The sequence below is a fragment of the Helicoverpa armigera genome, chromosome 2 (genome assembly GCF_030705265.1).
Source record: "Helicoverpa armigera isolate CAAS_96S chromosome 2, ASM3070526v1, whole genome shotgun sequence".
Classification (NCBI taxonomy): Eukaryota; Metazoa; Arthropoda; class Insecta; order Lepidoptera; family Noctuidae; genus Helicoverpa; species Helicoverpa armigera.
Window position 1 is genome coordinate 3,696,266 of NC_087121.1, and position 18,579 is coordinate 3,714,844.

General features: G+C 34.7%; 1 protein-coding gene across 2 annotated transcripts in view; it reads left to right on the forward strand.

Annotated features, from left to right (window-relative positions):
• Positions 1–18,579, forward strand: part of LOC110375503 (uncharacterized protein) — a 112,598-nt gene that overhangs the window by 53,710 nt on the left and 40,309 nt on the right. Inside the window, exon 1 of one of the 2 annotated variants that reach the window (XM_049843947.2) lies at positions 5,121–5,266. The exons of the other annotated variant lie outside the window; for it this stretch is intronic. The gene's annotated coding sequence lies outside the window, so the exon portion shown is untranslated. Of the gene's footprint in view, positions 1–5,120; positions 5,267–18,579 lie in introns of those variants that run through there. 2 annotated transcript variants of the gene reach the window in all.

Sequence of the window (18,579 nt, forward strand, 5' to 3'; positions counted from 1 at the left end):
TTTTTAATACTTAGCAATTCTGCAGTAGTCATCAATATCCACTTTTTTTTAAACGATGCCTCGCGGTTGAAAGTGATTACACAAGTGGCTATCGTATCCTCGTTATTAGCTTAGACTTTTGCGAACTATCTTGTGGTCGGCGGCATCCAGCCTAACAAGATGTTGCTGAGTACCAGTAAATTGAGTATTCATATATGAAGATTATCATACATTTTAGCAAGAACCAGAAAGTAAATTTCCGTGAAATAGATAGGTCTATTTTTCTTACTATTATACCGTAGTTTGTGCTGATTAATATATTGATTAATTCAGATTCCATACACTGGCCGAAACTTAAAACGACCCACCATCATCTCTAAATATTGCAACAAACAATATATCACATTGCACAAGCTACATCCATCTAGGCATCCAGCCAGCTTCGTCCCACGGCGCAACAATGTAAACTCGACAGCGGATTGACTGGCGGACCCACTAACCGCTTTACTTCATCTATACGTACAATTTCGGTACACAAACGGACATAATGGAATTACTTAGTGAATGTAAACGCTTGTAAGGCATTCGAGCTGTTTGAGATAGCGTAATGACCGGGCTAACTGTACTGCAATTGGTAGTGTATTAGGAAATGGGTTGGGAGAAATTGGTTTATGCTTTTGTGGTGTTGACTATACCTATTACGAATATGGAACCTATTTCAATATTTATCGAAATCTATACTAAGGTGGCTATGGCTGAGATGATGATACTAAGGTGGTTTGTTTGCTGGAAAGAGCTAACCTCAGAAATAACCGGTCCGATTCGAAAATCCTTCCATTGTTAAATAGCCCATTTATAGAGGAAGTCTAAAGACTACTTTTCATCCGGATTCTTTCAGAAGTTTCCACGAGATGCGGGTGTTTTAAAGCATTTCAGCAACATTTTACAATTCTTGATTTAACATTTTGTAAACAAAAAAATCAAATCTCCATACCTACGTACCCTGTTCGTGAAAAACACAGCTGTATTTCCCCATGTACACCTGTTTTAACCCCGCGGTCAGGTACAGCCGAAACTATCAGAAAAAAGAAAACTTTGACATTTAACGCATTGTTATTTTTATTAAAAAAACGTCGCTTCGTCCGAACGGATATTTTTTTAAGAGAAAAACTAGCGGAGTTTTTTTTACTACTGCTATTGACATGCGACGTGACATCGAAGTTGCTAGAATATACAGGAATTTGTATATAAACAAAATAGGCTTTGACGGTCCGTGTGTGCAATGAATACGGTTTTATCTGGTTGTTTTACTGAAAATTGAAGTGTCAATTTACGTATTGTTTTCGATAAATGCTTTGTGCTTTATTTCTCTTTGATCTCTTTGTTGGAACAAAAGTAGTGCGAGATTGTTTTTCATATTTGCATCGCGATATTGCAGCGTATAATTCGCAGAACTGATTAATTATTTATGAGTTGGTTCTGATATTCTTGAATCTGTAAAGAGAAAGCCGAAAATCGATCTCAGTGGCGTGCACTTGGAGAGGCCTATGTCCAGCAGTGGACTGCGATAGGCTGATGATGAAAGAGAAACCTTATTAAATTAAATGTATCGTTAAATCATATGTTACTGATACGTTGAAATGATTATTACTTTATTGAAACTAAACCTTATTCTATCAACCTTAAGATCAATTCTAAAATTTTACGTTCCGCAGTTCATTTTCAATGTGATTGAATAGACTATCAATCTTGTGGAATAAAGCTAGTAGTGAACGGGAATGAAAATTCAGGCAGCATACAGCATAGAATGCACCGGTATTTATCTTTCATCGCACAAAGGCACGTAAATGCATTACGCTCCCCTTTTAACCAGATTTTGGAGCTAAAAGAATTCGCCCATATACGTACCGAATATGCGTATTTTTTATCATACTACCAAAAGAAAATGGCATTCAAAAAATTCGTTTTACATTTTCGAAAAAAAATTTTTTTATTTTATCGCCAGAAACTTTGTTGGCAATTAAATTTTCCACCGTCACGCCAAGGCTTTAAAACATTTTGTGTATAAAATATATGTACGTTGGTGAAAAAATGGAATTTGATCATAATAGCTTGTAGTACACGGTAGCTTGGAGTTCTGCCAGCTCACTGGTTAAGTGGCTTGACTTTCATGATACTGTAATGTAGATTTAAACGTCTGTAATTTTGTCCGTAATGTTTCAGCACTTTCATTGTTGTTTAATTCTTGGACTTTATCAAACAGAATTATGGGTTTACTTGCCAACGTTCTAAAAAAATGCACTGGAAGGAGTACCTATTGGCTTTTGTTATAAAACGTGTTACTAAATAGTTAAGGTCAGTTAGATATTTATAGCTTTGTAAACTGAAATGTTGCTATTATTTTTATTTACATGTTTGTTAACGATACCTGCATTGAAGGTGCAAGTTGGACTGATTACCTCGTTCTGAAGCTTTTAATGTTTCTATAACATGCAGGGGTGCACCACACGTTACAATACTGAATTTCAGACGATCAATTTGAATGCTTATGTGTTACCATGAAACAGTACCTAACAATAAAAAAGTTCTGGATCAAGGGACTGATTCAAAAGACAGAGCTCCTTGACGTATTGTGAGGATGTTTCTGTCTCTAGGATCCTTACTATCGGTACCTTGGACTCTGTACCCGATTTCACCTGGCCACCTATTGTTTAATGATTTTATCATTTATTCATTTTTATACAAATATTTTTTATTGTTGATACAAAAAAAAAGAGTCCTAAACTATTTACTGATTGACTGTACACAAACCAAAAACAGACTTAAAGACAGTCACAGCTTTTACACAGAACTTACATAAAGCCAATTATAACAAACTGCATTTCAGGATACCGAGTACAAAGTTCCGTTTGCTCCCGGCCTTACCTCTAAGAATCCGAGTCGAGTTTGCGTAGTATTAAATCGGAACTTGCTAGAATATTGCCAATTAAATGTCGAGTTATTCAGCCATGGTTTCAGTTTTCAAGAAGCTACAGTTGCATGTTTCTCCTAATTGCCTCCTTCATATTCAGCGTTTTGAGGTTCCTTTATTTTTCTAACAAGATACATATTTTGACTAGGTTATGATAGAACCGTTGTTTTTACCTTAGTATTAAATAGACTTCTACCACAGTCTGTCTCAATATACAATGTTAAAGACAATAAATAAATAAACTGGCATCAACAACATAGCACACTCAAGGAGACGTTGCCTATCCAAGTCACCAAAATAATAATAGAAAATCTCTACCTTAACGAAAATAAGAAGACTGACCATTATTTAGACAGTATTCTTATTCGTTGGCATGATCACCTATCATATAGCTTTGACCAGGAAAGAGCGAATAAATAATCACGAATTTCCCACCACTTTTGTCCAAAAAAGTGATACAATAAAACTCCACTACAAACCAGCTGTTTCCAAAACACAAAATAAATACAATACAAAACACCATAAAAGCATTTATAAGCAATAAACCCGTAGCACTGGTGCACAAATGTCAAAGTTGTCGAGAGCTCTGCCAAGCTCCGGACTGTTAGCACGAGGCGAAGACTTGGCAGTACGCTGCATGGTTATGATCCGTGATAACAGTTCATGTTATGAGTTCCTTGAAGCTGTTACTGAACGTGTGCTAGCCAAAAATGTGCTAAATGTCGTTTTAAAAAAATTGAAATCGATTTTAGCTATCTTCATTTGTCTTTTTTTTTATTGTATTATGATCATCCTCCTGCCCTTATCCCAAATTTATTTAGGGTCGGTGCAGTATGTCTTCTTCTCATACTTTTCTATCTGCCGTTAACCCACAAGTAACATACATATGTATGTATGTATACTGAAGTGTACTCAAAACTAAGCAAGAATATTTTTTTTAAAACTTACATAAATTAATTTAAAAATAGAAACTGAATACGTGAGCAACACTTACGTTTTAGTAATTGGCAAACAATGATTTATGTTCTCAAAAAATCTACGGTATGCCCACTTCAAAAACTTAGGTATGATAAAGCTATTCCTAGGTAAGTAATATTTTCAAAGCAAATAGCGCTATTCATTATATTGCGTGCTAAAACTATTCAGCGTTACACTAAATAAATCGTGAGGTTCATTGCAGTTTAATGTTATAATGAAACATTGGAGTACATTACAGTTAGAAAAGTTAGCTTTTTCATGCGTACATTATTTGCCCCATAATATGTAAGAATAGTTGTTTTAGGAATGTCTCTTTCTTCTATTTGTGGGTGACCGTTCAACTGAGACGGATGAATTTTACTTTATTTGTTGTGAATTTTTGTTTATTTTCCCTGGTAATGTGAAAAGGAAAAGTCCAAATAAAATACGCGCCAAAACCAGTAAGTAAGTACATACAAAGCGCGGGACATTTTGGTGAATGTTTGCACGAGTCTTTCAAATATTCGCAGCGGTTTTATTCCAAAAGAGCTTTGAACTTTCAAACCTCATGTTTTTCCAGGTACGAAAAAAACTATTCACGGTCCGTTAATATTAAAGTTTGCTATCGTAAAATCTTTAATTTGTAACTTTAAAACCTTTTGAACAGGTACATAATCCGTGCGTGACGTTTTTTTCATGCTTCCTTAATATTAGCTTAATGGCCGACCACTCTCATTAACTAAAGGTTCTTGCCGAGAACTTAAAAAATGTACAGTAAAAGCAAAGTTAACTAACTACAAACTACCTTTAAACTACTAAGCACTTTAAATTTTAAAGCACCTAGTTACAGGTGATTCTAAATTGGATTTAATTTTTTAAACACACACAACTTAAATCAAGCTCTGCTTATTAATTTTCTTCAATTATAATAATAAACAGTACGGTCCTTGAGTATTAACAACCTCTTGATAAGCAGATATGAGTGGATACGAAAAATATCAAGGTCAGGACAACGTAGGTCGTATCGCAAAGATCGAAATTTTGCGTGATCGAAACCTTTACCACATTCATACTGTCTGCTTTGGCCAAAAGTGTCATAAAACATCTGAAATTATTACAGTTACGGTAAAATGAACGTGCAAAATCAGCGGTGGGTTAGTATTCATGTGGCGTGCAGTTCGATCGTGGCAAAGCAAGGCGCGGAGGAAACGTCAGAAAAATCGAATTTCCATGCCGGCAGTCGAGGCTGAGGCGGCGTGGCGCGAACACCGCGCCGACAGCGCGCGCGCCCCTGCACTCACGCGCCCGCGGCACACTCGCACGCTGCACTCCGGACAACTCCTCGTTATATAGTACACGGTGGGCTAATTAAGGGGTTATGGGTTTGGCAACGGCCGGCCCGGCCGCGGGTCAGTTTGTCGCCCGACCACATAAATTCGTGCTCGTTTCTTTCTTCATTAAAAGGTGACGTCACTCCGCGGTCGATTTTTTGTGTAATCGCGGTAAATTCGCGACAGTGTTTGTGGATAATAAAAGTTTGTTGATCGGTTAATTGTTGCATTGTCTCATGTTATGAGTGGTGTCGATGGTGCGGACGTAATCCGCAGGACTTCGGCCTTCAGTTTTTATTGATTTATTAAGCAATATTGCATTCTATACGTTGTGTTTAAACAAATATATCTGCATTGTGATTCATTATACTGCAATTCATTGTTGATATTGTAGATTGTTCTAGACATTTGAAAAGTTTTGTTTTGTTGCTCGACAACTGAAACTTTCGGGAAACAAACTTTTTTCAAATATTCCAAGAGTCGGTATTTATTTTCAAAAGTTGTTAACAAAGTCGATATCAAATGTCAATTGGAATTCTGATCGATTTGAATTTCAAAAGTTAGTTGGCAGAACTGATAAAACATAAATTCAAATCTGGAAATCCGTGGCGCACGACTCAAACTTTGAAATGAAAAGGTTCAATATTCCATTCTCAGTACAGTCAAATGAAAAAAAAAAGCCTTTCGGCATGATACTGGCACTCGTACATTTGTCCCAGTATTAGTTACGCAGCAACGTTTTATTGTATTAACATGTAACATAACCATGAGACAATATATTACAGACGGCAATAAGATATTTCTGCGTATTCGTTAAGATAACATGAATATATATTTCCTCTTTTCTGTTCTTCTGAACAACATTTTCGCGGTATTTTTCTGAAGCTCTTTATCAATGTATCACATTTCTCTTTTGTTAATTTATTACAAGCAATAAGGTTTTATTTGATTGTATTCAGATTTGTTTGAGAATCGGAAATTTTAGGATTAAGGGATTTATTATTTTCTTCGTAAGTGAACTCATGAAAGCTCATGCGACCATTTAATTTTTCATTACATTACATTAATTCAGGTCATAATATGTAAAATATTCAGAGATTGAAAGAAAAGCATTTTATTACGTTATCTACAATAATAAATACAGGTTTTGTTGAATTCCAAAACAACGAAAGTTGTATATGGAAATAAAAAAGCAACTAGAATATTCTGTGTGTACCTACCTAGATATTTTGGCGTAGATATTATAATATACGTGGTCATTAGTTCGCTCACTTTAACAAAAAAGGTCAAAGTAGTCATTTCGCGGTCAGGGACAAATCGGTACGTCATTCATAGGCATTTTTATAAATAGAAAATAAAAATTTCTACCTAACAAGGTTTTACTCTCTATACAATATAAGTAAATAATAAAAAAATATAACATTACTTCCTGACATTTTGTTTGCATCCTGCAAGAAAATGTCAACAAGAAAAATTCATTGTTTGAAATTTTCCAAACCGAATACATAAAACTAAAAACTTAAAATAAAAAAAGTGCTGAAACACTAGAAATAATCAATGAAGGCCACAATCTTCTTTGCCGTAACAAAACACCAAAATTCCTGTCTTAGCTATATTAATTTAATTAAACCCCGAAACATAAATAAGCACCTCTTTTATATATATGTTACCGGCCGAACCCGATTTTAGGACAAACCAGTTTTGCCTAGGCTCAACTAGTTCTTCCTATACCCGTTAGGATTAACTAGTATAGCCTAGTCCAAAGTAATTTGTCCTAAGCCCGATAGGACGGACCAGTTTAGGCTAGGCAAAACTAGTTGATCCTAATATCAATATCAATATTATTATCCATAACTTTTAACGACAACAATTTTAATTTGAGATTTGATTATTGCTTTTATTAAAAAATAATACTTACCTATTATTTGTTAGTTTGCTACACATATGTAGTACATATTGTTATAGCTACATATTGTTCGTGTTATAAATTTATCCATAACGACGAATCATTATAGTTTAATAAAGATGATTATTTTTCTAAACACGGAGTAGTTTATTTAGTTCATCTATTTATTTAAACTTTTAGATATGTATAGAGTGTGCGTACTTATATCAGGATCAACTAGTTTTGCCTAGCCTAAACTGGTCCGTCCTATCGGGCTTAGGACAAATTAGTTTGGACTAGGCTATACTAGTTAATCCTAACGCGTATAGGAAGAACTAGTTGAGCCTAGGCAAAACTGGTTTGTCCTAAAATCGGGTTCGGCCGGTAACATATATATATATAAAAAAACAATAATCTAGTAAATAGTTGAGTTTATTGGTTTGTAAATAAACGTAGAACACAGTACAAAAAACCTTTAAATATGATGTTTTTATGAATTTTGAATGAATTGTGAATTGTGAATTTTAACCTAATTCAATAGTACCAAAAACCCAGAATTGGCACAAAAAACTCAGTCAGTCTGTCAGTGTCCGATCCTATGAACTGGATTCAGTTGTCCGAATAGTTTATAGTGACAGCGCCGCTAAAAGTCTCTCCTACGAGATTTGAATTCAATCAACTGAACTTTTTGGCTTTTGTACCAGTTGAATTCAGTTGCAAGAATTAGAGGCTTCTTTTACTGTGAAAGTGTTGAAAAAAGTTAATATTAATACCACTCTTTAAAGTCAAATTAAATCATTTACTTAATTATGGGCTTTACAAGCAAAAAATAATAAAAAATTATTTTACTATTCACAAATTCGTCCACAGTAATTTGTCAAGTTATTCAAGTTACTTCTATTACTTTGATTACATTATAATAACAAGAAAAAAAATCTACAGAACAAAATATTTCTTAGAAACTGTAACATTTATTTGACCAATTTTGACCTCCTGGTTAGATAACTTTTGCTGATAACCGTCATGATTCATACTTGAGTATAAGTAGATCCCTATAGTGTAGACACATGAATTTAATAGCAGATAATATTGTGACTTCAAATAGTTAATTAATTATAGCAACGGAAAAAATATTTCCTTACTACATACACAGTAGTTCCACGTGTCCAAAAACATACTGAATTATTGATAAACCAAAATACAAACTTTTTCTTTGGATACTTTTCGGAGAGAAGTTATTTTGTTCCCAAACTAAAGTTCCAACTTACTGTTTCGGTCATTATTCAAAATATTGATGAATATTAATGATTTACCTATAATTCATCGTTTGAAACCTCGGGCAAACATGAAATCAATTGAGGTTTTGTTTTTTTCCGTTTCCGAACTGTAACTCGTACATATTTATATTTACCGATGTTTGTTAATTGATATCTACAGGTTGTTTTATATTTGGAAGGCGATTAAACGCTCTGATCAAAATGGAATATCTGACCTGTAATTGGGACAGTTAGTTACTTTTTAAGTACCTATATCTTGGTCACCAATGACCGTGTTTCGGAGGGCATGATAAAATGTATTTCCCGGCTGTCGTTTGAACATCTTTGGCGGGAGTTACGGGCAGTCAGAAGCCAGTAAGTCTGACAACCAGTTGCCTTGCCAAGAGGCATTGGGTTGTCCGGGAAGCTGGGTTGAGGAAGCCAGCTAGGCAGTTGGGAAAAGGCTAGGCAAATGACATAAATAAACATTCTGTTAAATTACCAGATAGAAAACTTACTATTTGGAAAACAAAAACATCATGTTCTGAACATTTTTGTTTAAAATATTTTAAATTAATTAAGGAAGTTTTAAAAGTAAAATTTGGACAGCATGATTCATTCTGTTACCGTAATTCCTCCTCGTGTTGTGTTGTGCAAACAGTGCCGTGGATTGGACTTATGGGATTAACCGAGTGCGGGAGGTAATCGCATTTTTTCTCTATTTCTCTTTCACCTAGATTTTGTCACTGAAAACTAGTACAAATTACAGTACAAAAATTGTTTTGTATGACAACAAACATAGTTTTTTATCTAGACTTTTATAACTCTGTAGTGACTTACAGCTTCTATTTTTAACTCAGTATGTTGGTCGTACGAAAAATCAACATCAACTGAAATCCTAGTTGACAGTTTAAGCTAAATATTTATATTAACTCTGCTTTTCACTTTGCTAGCATTTAACTTTAACTTCGTAAAGCTGAATTTCTAGTACTTTATTTACCTAGTTTGAATACACATAAGTATGTCCTTTTGATATTACCTTCAAAAATAGAGAAATATATTATGCATACCTTCGACATAATGTGATATAAATATCTATCTGGATAATATTATTTACTTTCATAGAGACATTCAATGTGCTTTTTACACGAAACGTGAACGTTGTGTGGTTTGTAGGAATATAATATTTATACATTTGATTTGCTGTCTTTCCCACATTTTGACAAACAAAATTGGACATTTGGAATTTATAAGAAAAGATCCATATATATTTTACAAAACAGATTTATGATTACACTCTAAAAAACTCGGAAAATATCCCAATAAACTAATAATGACTTACACAAACATCATCAATATTCGTACAGCCATTACGGCATTACCAACAAACATGCATAGTAACATCAAACAAAAATACACAAATCAATACATTTGTCATTAGAACAGACACAGAAACTCTATATAAACAGCGTGTTTATTTGTTTATTATACCTATATACAGGGTGTGATTAAAACTACATTATACTGCTTCACAAACTATCGAAGGTATGAGTCCTTTGTTTTTGTCGCTCTCCAGCTTTATTTGAATATTGTTTTAAACATCATTTGGGAAATAATTTTGTTGGTAAAATATATGGGAAGAGAGTTTGTAACATGATCGCTGTGAATTTTTTGCTGTTCAAATTGTTTTTGGGATGGTGTCGTGTTTCTTGGTTCTTTCAATAGGTAGAATAAAATTTATATTGAAATTTGTAGTCCCTGAAATTATTTATTTTGTGTTATAATATCATCGAAAGTGTCAATTTTATCTTAAATATATTAATGCTGCTTCAAGAAATTTAAGTCATATTCACTCATAGAAAGAAAAACATCTAAATAATACGTTATCTTAATCAGCTAACATTTTTTCAAACAAAACATAACAAAGATAAGGCCAACAATCAGAAAATGCATTACAAAACTAACCTCTATCGAATACAATATCGTATATTAAAAATAAAGCCCGTTGCATTACCTCTTTTCATACAAAGCAGGTTCCATGCAACCAACTACAAACTCCTTTGTCCGTTTACTTTGTAAAGCTGCACGTAAATGTGGAATCAGGGTGGGATTGTGTTACGGAGCAAGGAAGGACTAACGGAGATGCCATAGGGTAGGTCAGGCACCTTCTGCTAGGTCAACTTCGTACGTGGGTAGGTATGACCAAAACGACTTAGCTAACGAACAATCGGATTTCTTGCGACATCTGTCGATCGATTTTGGATATTACAAAATATGGTCGGGTCCAAAGAAGACGTATAAGAGCGTTCCTCTCCCCGTATTTTGGCGCGCTATTTTCTTAGGCGATTTTCCGTTATAGCACCTCCGCTAGTCATTTCGTTCTCCATGTATTGTGTTCATTTTTTAAATTCAATAGAACCGTGGAACCAGGTTGTGTGGGTAGTCGGGTCTAGTAGGCAAGGTTTGGGTCGAAATGCTCTGCTATATTAATAACGGCAAACTGTGGTCTGTTTACATTTTCGACGTGTACAGGATCCGGGGTTTGTACAGAATAGTGAACCTGTTTGTTTTGGCAAGGTTAGGTAAGAGGTAAACTATATGAAAAGGGTTATATTATTTTCCGTTATAGCACCTCCGCTAGTCATTTCGTTCTCCATGTATTGTGTTCATTTTTTAAATTCAATAGAACCGTGGAACCAGGTTGTGTGGGTAGTCGGGTCTAGTAGGCAAGGTTTGGGTCGAAATGCTCTGCTTTATTAATAACGGCAAACTGTGGTTTGTTTACATTTTCGACGTGTACAGGATCCGGGGTTTGTACAGAATAGTGAACCTGTTTGTTTTGGCAAGGTTAGGTAAGAGGTAAACTATATGAAAAGGGTTATATTATTGGAAGAATGCGTTTTAATAATTAGTGTTTTTCTTTTGGTATTTGAGCACTTAATATATGCAATGAAATATTTGACTTGTTTTAAAAAAAAATGCGCATTTTAAAATCATGGAGATCAAATTACTGGACTTGTAGATTCATCATTGTTTAAGAAGGGAAGAAAAGTCTATCCATCCAATTTTTATTTGTTCTTTATATCGCGGATCACACTAGCTCAGCTTATCTACTAGCACAAAAGTAAACGCGCCTCACAGCGTAGGCACTTATTGCACCATTCACATAGAATACCGTACACATTTTATATGATATTGTAATGAACATCGAGATTGTACGAGCAAATCTCAGCGCAAACTATAACACTATTTATTTACGAGTTAGACTACTACACACTGCAGACTTTTAGTCGGCCGATAGCTTGTTTGGGCTCATAAATCATTGTATGACGATGAATGGTAGTACGCACATTACAAATACATACCAAGTACCTATTTACCTACATTTTATTTTATTGGAAATTTTATTGTTTTTGTAAACTATAAATGAATATAAATTGCAATAATTAGTATATGTGTCAATTTAAATAATGTGTATAGCTATTAGCAATGTAGATGGCAATATGGGTTATGATTACCTGAGATAAATGATTTTTTTTAGCTGGTGTCAGCACTACCGAAAAGTTTGATTCGAATTAAGATTTTCCTTAAAAGAAAATTTTGCCAACTATCAGGTCAACTGTCGGCCGACTGTTTAGTCTACAGTATGCGGGTAGTCTTGTTCTCTATTGTACCAAGGCAGTTACGTTGAATAACTATATTAGGAAGGCCTATAACATTGCATCTAATATTCCGTAGCAATGCTTCGCAACAGATTGCTTGTGAACTTTTATTGCAGTGTAATACGGAACTGTGTTATTTGAAACGGTTTATAGTGATATTGCATATCTTTTGTTTTGTTTATTTGTGTTTGCTGTGCATTGAAGATAATCGTTGAGCAAAAGTTTTGCGTAATATTTTTGACACGTGGTCCCTGTTAACGGATTGTGTTCCCTATCAAATCCTGTTGAATAATTAGGAATGCCAATGAAATACGGATCCAAAACTCAAACTAAGCTCATCAAAGTAAATCTAAATTTAAAATGATCTTATAGCTAATTCATTATTAACCTTTTAAAATAAACGTTAATAGTTCTATGTGACAACGTCATTACCAAAAACCTATGAACCCAAAATACAATTTGGAACACCGTTCCATTTCACCCAGAGAACCATACCATCTGAAAGAGCAGCCGTGACCTATAAACAGTCCGTACAAACAACTAGCCTACTAAACAAAGTGCCGGTTAAAACAATTGATCCGGACTGTCAGATGTTTGACGCGTCTCAAAGGGCAGTGGCTCGGTGACGTAAGCGACTATTTAACCTTTTTTTTATGGGAAATCATCAAATGACTCCTCCCGCTGTGGGTTAGCAGCGTGAGGGAGTGTCAGACTCTTACTGACTAAAACCCACGAAATTCCTTCTTAGGCCTTTTATGTACCAGGGCCACGGTAACTGTCTCGAACAATCCCGCAGCCACGGCAGGCTTTGGCCCTGCTGAGCCCCACTGAGAGCGCCCATTGTACCTTAGGCCAATTTCGGAATTGACGTGTTAAATGTAGCGTGGTTAGATGATATGATTGAATATAGTGAAACTTAAACGAAATTTAAATAACCTGTGTTACACATTGAGATATAAACAGTTTGTACAAACAACTGGCCTACTAAACAAAGTGCCGGTTAAAACAATTGATCCAGACTGTCAGATGTTTGACGTGTCTCAAAGGGCAGTGGCTAGGTGACGTAAGCCTTGTGCTTAAGCGTTGTGTTTTACCTTAGGACGAATTCAGACTGGACGTGTTGAAATTTAGCTTGGCTAGGTGGTAGACTGATTATAGTAAACATTTTAGGGACTTATATAAAATCGAGCGAAATAACACATATGTTTGTATATTAATAAAACATGCAGATGAAGTTTTTTTTTTTTAATTTGTATAATTTCTTACAAAATTTGACAGCTGTACATATTTTTTTATTTTAATTTAATGGGTTCACCAACAATTGTGTACAAAAATATATAAACACATCTAGACACACGGCAGTGTGTCCGCCAAGTTCGAGCAAAAAAAGCGACACACCGGCCGTGGGTTATATTACACGAACCATTTCGGGCCAAATTCGACCCCCCTGTAACTCAAAATCTATTTTATTTACGCATATCAAATTTCTAGTATCTGTTGAGACCCCCTCACTTATCTAAAATACAAAATTTCATTAATATACCTATTGTAGGTCTTGAGATTTTATTTCTCGCTATTTTTACTATACACTCACTGACTGACTGACTGACTGACTGACTGACTCACTCATCAAAAACCTAGACCACTTCCAATGGTCGTATTGACTTGAAATTTGGCATGGAGGTAGGTCTTTATGTCAAGGTAAAGGGAAAAATCTGAAAATGGCCAAGTGTGAGTCGGTTTCAAAATAATGAAGGTGGTTTATACCCGGTGTAAATGTATACCCTTAAGGAACTAAAAAGAACTAAATTTATCTATATTTATAATATATCTTCGAATGGTCGTACCGATCTGAAATTCGTTACAAAGGATTGTATTTAGTCAAAGTAAAGTAAAAATCTGAAAACGGCCAAGTGTGAATCACTTTCGAAAATAACAAATGTGTAACTTTGATCCACGAACATAATATATGATAACATGTCATGTCAGTCAGTTGGTAAATCTAGTCCATTTAGTTAATCTAGTTCATTTCTTTGTAAGAAACATACTGCATATTAAAAAATCTAAAAAATAGTATAAATGAGACATTTCTTTAACTAACTTCATCATAAGAAAAAAATAAAATAAACAACCTTACAAAAATAAATGAAATCCCACCCAAAACAAAAATGTGAAAGACTGCCAAGTTCGATAATATGGGAATGCTTCGCCTATAAAAGAAGTGAGATCTGAATAAGTACCAAGTTCCATACACATACCTCAGTTAAAAATAGTTACTTTTTAATGATGTTACTTGGCAAGTTTTAATAGAAAATTAAATACTTGATTCATTGCGTTTAGTAGGTTTATAACAAGGAGTGTGAAAACTTGCCAAGTGACATCATTAAAAAGTAACTATTTTTAACTGAGGTATGTGTATGGAACTTGGTACTTATTCAGATCTCACTTCTTTTATAGGCGAAGCATTCCCATATTATCGAACTTGGCAGTCTTTCACATTTTTGTTTTGGGTGGGATGTTACACTTAACATAAAGTTTTCTGAAGCTGTCATTGTAATAAATATTTAAAAAAATACGCAGGCGAATTACGGAGTTTTTAACACGTGCCTATATACATACGTCTATAAAACGCTAGTCTGAAACCACTCTTACTCGCCCGGTCACACGGCGAACTGGGAACGTTATATACTAGCTAAGTATATTTAGTAAGGTCGAAACAGTCACGTACCTTTTTCGTATTTATCATAATTTTAAGGCAAGGCTTCGAACAATTAAGGCTTATTAAAACACAATAGTGTTGGCTCTGTCAGTTGTTTGAAGTTGGTAGAGATAGAATGATGTTTTTGTATTTGGTAATTTTAGTGAATAGTGTCAAAGAAGTCGGTTGCAAGCTTCTTTAGTTGTATTGGCAGATGGGTATGTAATTACATTTTTATTTCCAACGATAATTGTAATACAGTTTATTTGCAAATAACAGTCATTTACAAATAAACTGTATCATAAGATTGTATTACAAGATGTGATTGATAAAAAAAAAACTGTACTCGGCTCTGTGGATATGAATCATTAAAATCATTTACAAAAACATCCGTATCTAATTCCTACTATAAATTTCCTAAGATTTCAATTACAACACTTTTATGTATATCTTGTATTTGCCAATTGAAACACTATGTCCATTAGAACCTATGTTTCAAAGTTCCAACCACTTCCATTACCAAATAACACACATCAAGACCAAAGTCAGCAATTACAGAAATGCAACAGTTAGCCCAAGTGGCTAACTTACCTCTAGGTCAGTCCACAACCGATGTTACTCGGATAAGCATGCAGTCTAATCGATTCACTGTATTCGACTAATTCGATGCTCGATATTCGATATGAAAGCCACTTCTGAGATTAGAGGAATAGTCGGTACAGTTATCAAGTTAGAGAGATCGAGAAGGTTAAAGAAACGTTTGATAGTTCAGGTCAGTTACTAAATAATCGATATTGTATTGTTGCGAGTTTGGTTAATATTTTTGTCGAAAGTTAAATTGTTGTTCTTTTGATGCTACGGCAGGTAATTCATTTTTTAAATAAATAAATTATCATCACAATTTAACAATTAGGCTCTGGATGCATTTTTTAATAAGTAAGTGAATAATGTTTACAGTATTAAAATTCAGCTAAGTCATTAATTTAATACAGCAATAAAACATTATTTATTTACACCTACTAGTAATAAAGTTTATAGCAGAACTTAATATACTACCTCAATATATACGCCCAGTATTAATTTGAGGAAATTAGTAAGATTTATAACGCATATATTAACACGAACCAAGAAATACCAAACCTCATAAACTATTACTAGTAGAAGCCATAAAATAAGATACAGTTTTATGTCTTTATAATAAAATGAAAAGGACATAATCAAAATAAATTTATTATGAATTTATTATGAAGTAAATATGCACTGAATTCTTTGATAAACTATCACGGTAGCGGAATAGGCAAATTGCTACTACGGCGTAGTACCTACGGCGTAGCAAAATACTACGACAGCAATGGCAGTGCGTAGCACTAGCTCAGTTTAAAGTACCCAATAAAATTAGTCCAAGTCGTGGTGGCCTAGTGGGCAAAGAACCAACCTCTCGAGTATGAGGGCGCGGGTTCGATCCCGGGTCAGGCAAGTGCCAATGCAACTTTTCTAAGTTTGTATGTACTTTCTAAGTATATCTTAGACACCAATGCCTGTGTTTCGGATGGCACGTTAAACTGTAGGTCCCGGCTATCATTGAACATCCTTGGCAGTCGTTACGGGTAGTCAGAAGCCAGTAAGTCTGACACCAGTCTAACCAAAGGGGTATCGGGTTGCCCGGGTAACTGGGTTGAGGAGGTCAGATAGGCAGTCGCTTCTTGTAAAGCACTGGTACTCAGCTGAATCCGGTTAGACTGGAAGCCGACCCCAACATAGTTTGGGAAAAAGGCTCGGAGGATGATGAAAATTAGTCCAAGTATCTTATCGAAATTAACAGTAACTAGTAGAACATTATTGAGGCAGTTTTAAATTCACAATAATAGCAGCTTAATCTTATTTCGCTTTACTTCGCAGCGGCGTCACGATATTTCTGTGTTATCGGTCGATCTAAACGTTCTTTGAACTTTTACCGACCCCAGAATGTTGCTATAAAGCAATTCTGAATTCCAATTCAGTTCCTAAACATAAGGAAAATATTAAAATGACTTCGGTTATTGCGCCGCTTACGTAACCGGGACGGGTGAACTTTTGTTTGGTACCGACTAACCGAATATAATTTTGGGCTTAGATGTTTTTGAAATTATATTAACTGAACACGCTTTGTATTTATCGATTTCTTGAACCAGGTAGTATTTTGGCGAAGTATTTTGAGGATGATACTAAGCAATCTAGTCACTGTGACTGCTCCCACTGCCAAAAGAAGAGATCAGTTGCAAAAACAAATATTATGACGGCAAAACAATTCAATTATCTGTCCCACAGAATCCAACACCACGCATTAACTATAAACATGAACCAAAATACACTATGCTAAATATGTAATAACATATTGTTAATACATAATATGACTAACGTTGTCAATACACCACGTAATGTATGTACTTACACAAGTACATTGTGGATTCATCATGTTTGTGCTAGAGGTGCGTCCTGGGAGAGATGTTCTTGTGTACAAGATTCAAGAGACGGCTGAACCGATTAAGCTGAAAATTATAGGGGAGGTAGATAAGACCCGGGGAAGGACGTATGATAGTTTTTGTCGTCACTCGGCTAATAGAAGCAGCTATCTCCTACAATAATACACAATCCAACACCCCGCATTAACTATTGCCATATTGTTAATACATAATATGACTAACGTTGTCAATACATAACGTAATGTATGTACTTACACAAGTACATTGCGGATTCATCATGTTTGTACTTGAGGTGCGTCTCAAGAGAGATGTTCTCGTGTACAAGATTCAACAGATGCCTGTTAGTTGTTTGTTGTTAATTACTAACTGTGATGCTGGGTTATAGTTGTAGATTTGTGATTTAGTGGATTATGTTAATTTTTTTTAAACATAATAATTACCGACATACCAATATAAATTCTTCTTCAATAATTCATAATAGGTATACATGGTATTATAAGGTTTTTGTTCGATATAGCTAATTAACCTTTCGCTCACCTACTCTAGACTGAAAAGAGGCTTAGTTTAGCTGTAAAATACGATAGGGGAAAATGATTGATTGAATTAGTTTTTAACGTATTTAGTCACCGTATAACCCTAGTGGCCAATAATATGGCTTTTAACCCTATAAATAGTTTAGTATTTATATGCTATGCAATCTATTTAATTAAAAACTTTTAAGTCAAACGGTTTTATCTTATGTGCACTGAAAACTAGAAAATAAAAAAATAGTTACCAGTCAACCTACGTAGGTGGTCTTGGTCATATTAGACTAAAATAAAAACGTGGGGCCCATTTACTGTTGCTGTAGTACTTTCTTCTAGAGGTATAATAGGTGTGGATTGCATCGACTTACTATAATCGTAACTGGAGATTTTGACAATCAATAATCAGCCGTAGCGGCTTCACCAGCGAACGCCGAGCTCATGATCTACCAAAGTATAAAGATATGCTTTGCCATAGGTAGGATTTCAGAGGGGCCCCACGTTTTTATTTTAGTCTAATATGACCAAGACCACCTACGTAGGTTGACTGGTAACTATTTTTTTATTTTCTAGTTTTCAGTGCACATAAGATAAAACCGTTTGACTTAAAAGTTTTTTTACCGATTTTTTATTTTCTAGTTTTTAGTATTTAATGAAAATGCCTACCGAATATTCCTCATTCTATCTAATTCATTTAGTGCATCATTATTACACGGTCTCTTACCTGATAATTTATTACAATCTAATTTTAAAAAAAGTCAATTTTTTTAACGACGCCAAAAATCATCAAGTGACCTCTCCCTGGGTCAGCAGCGGTAAGGTAGTGCCAGACTTTTACTGACTAAAAATAGTTA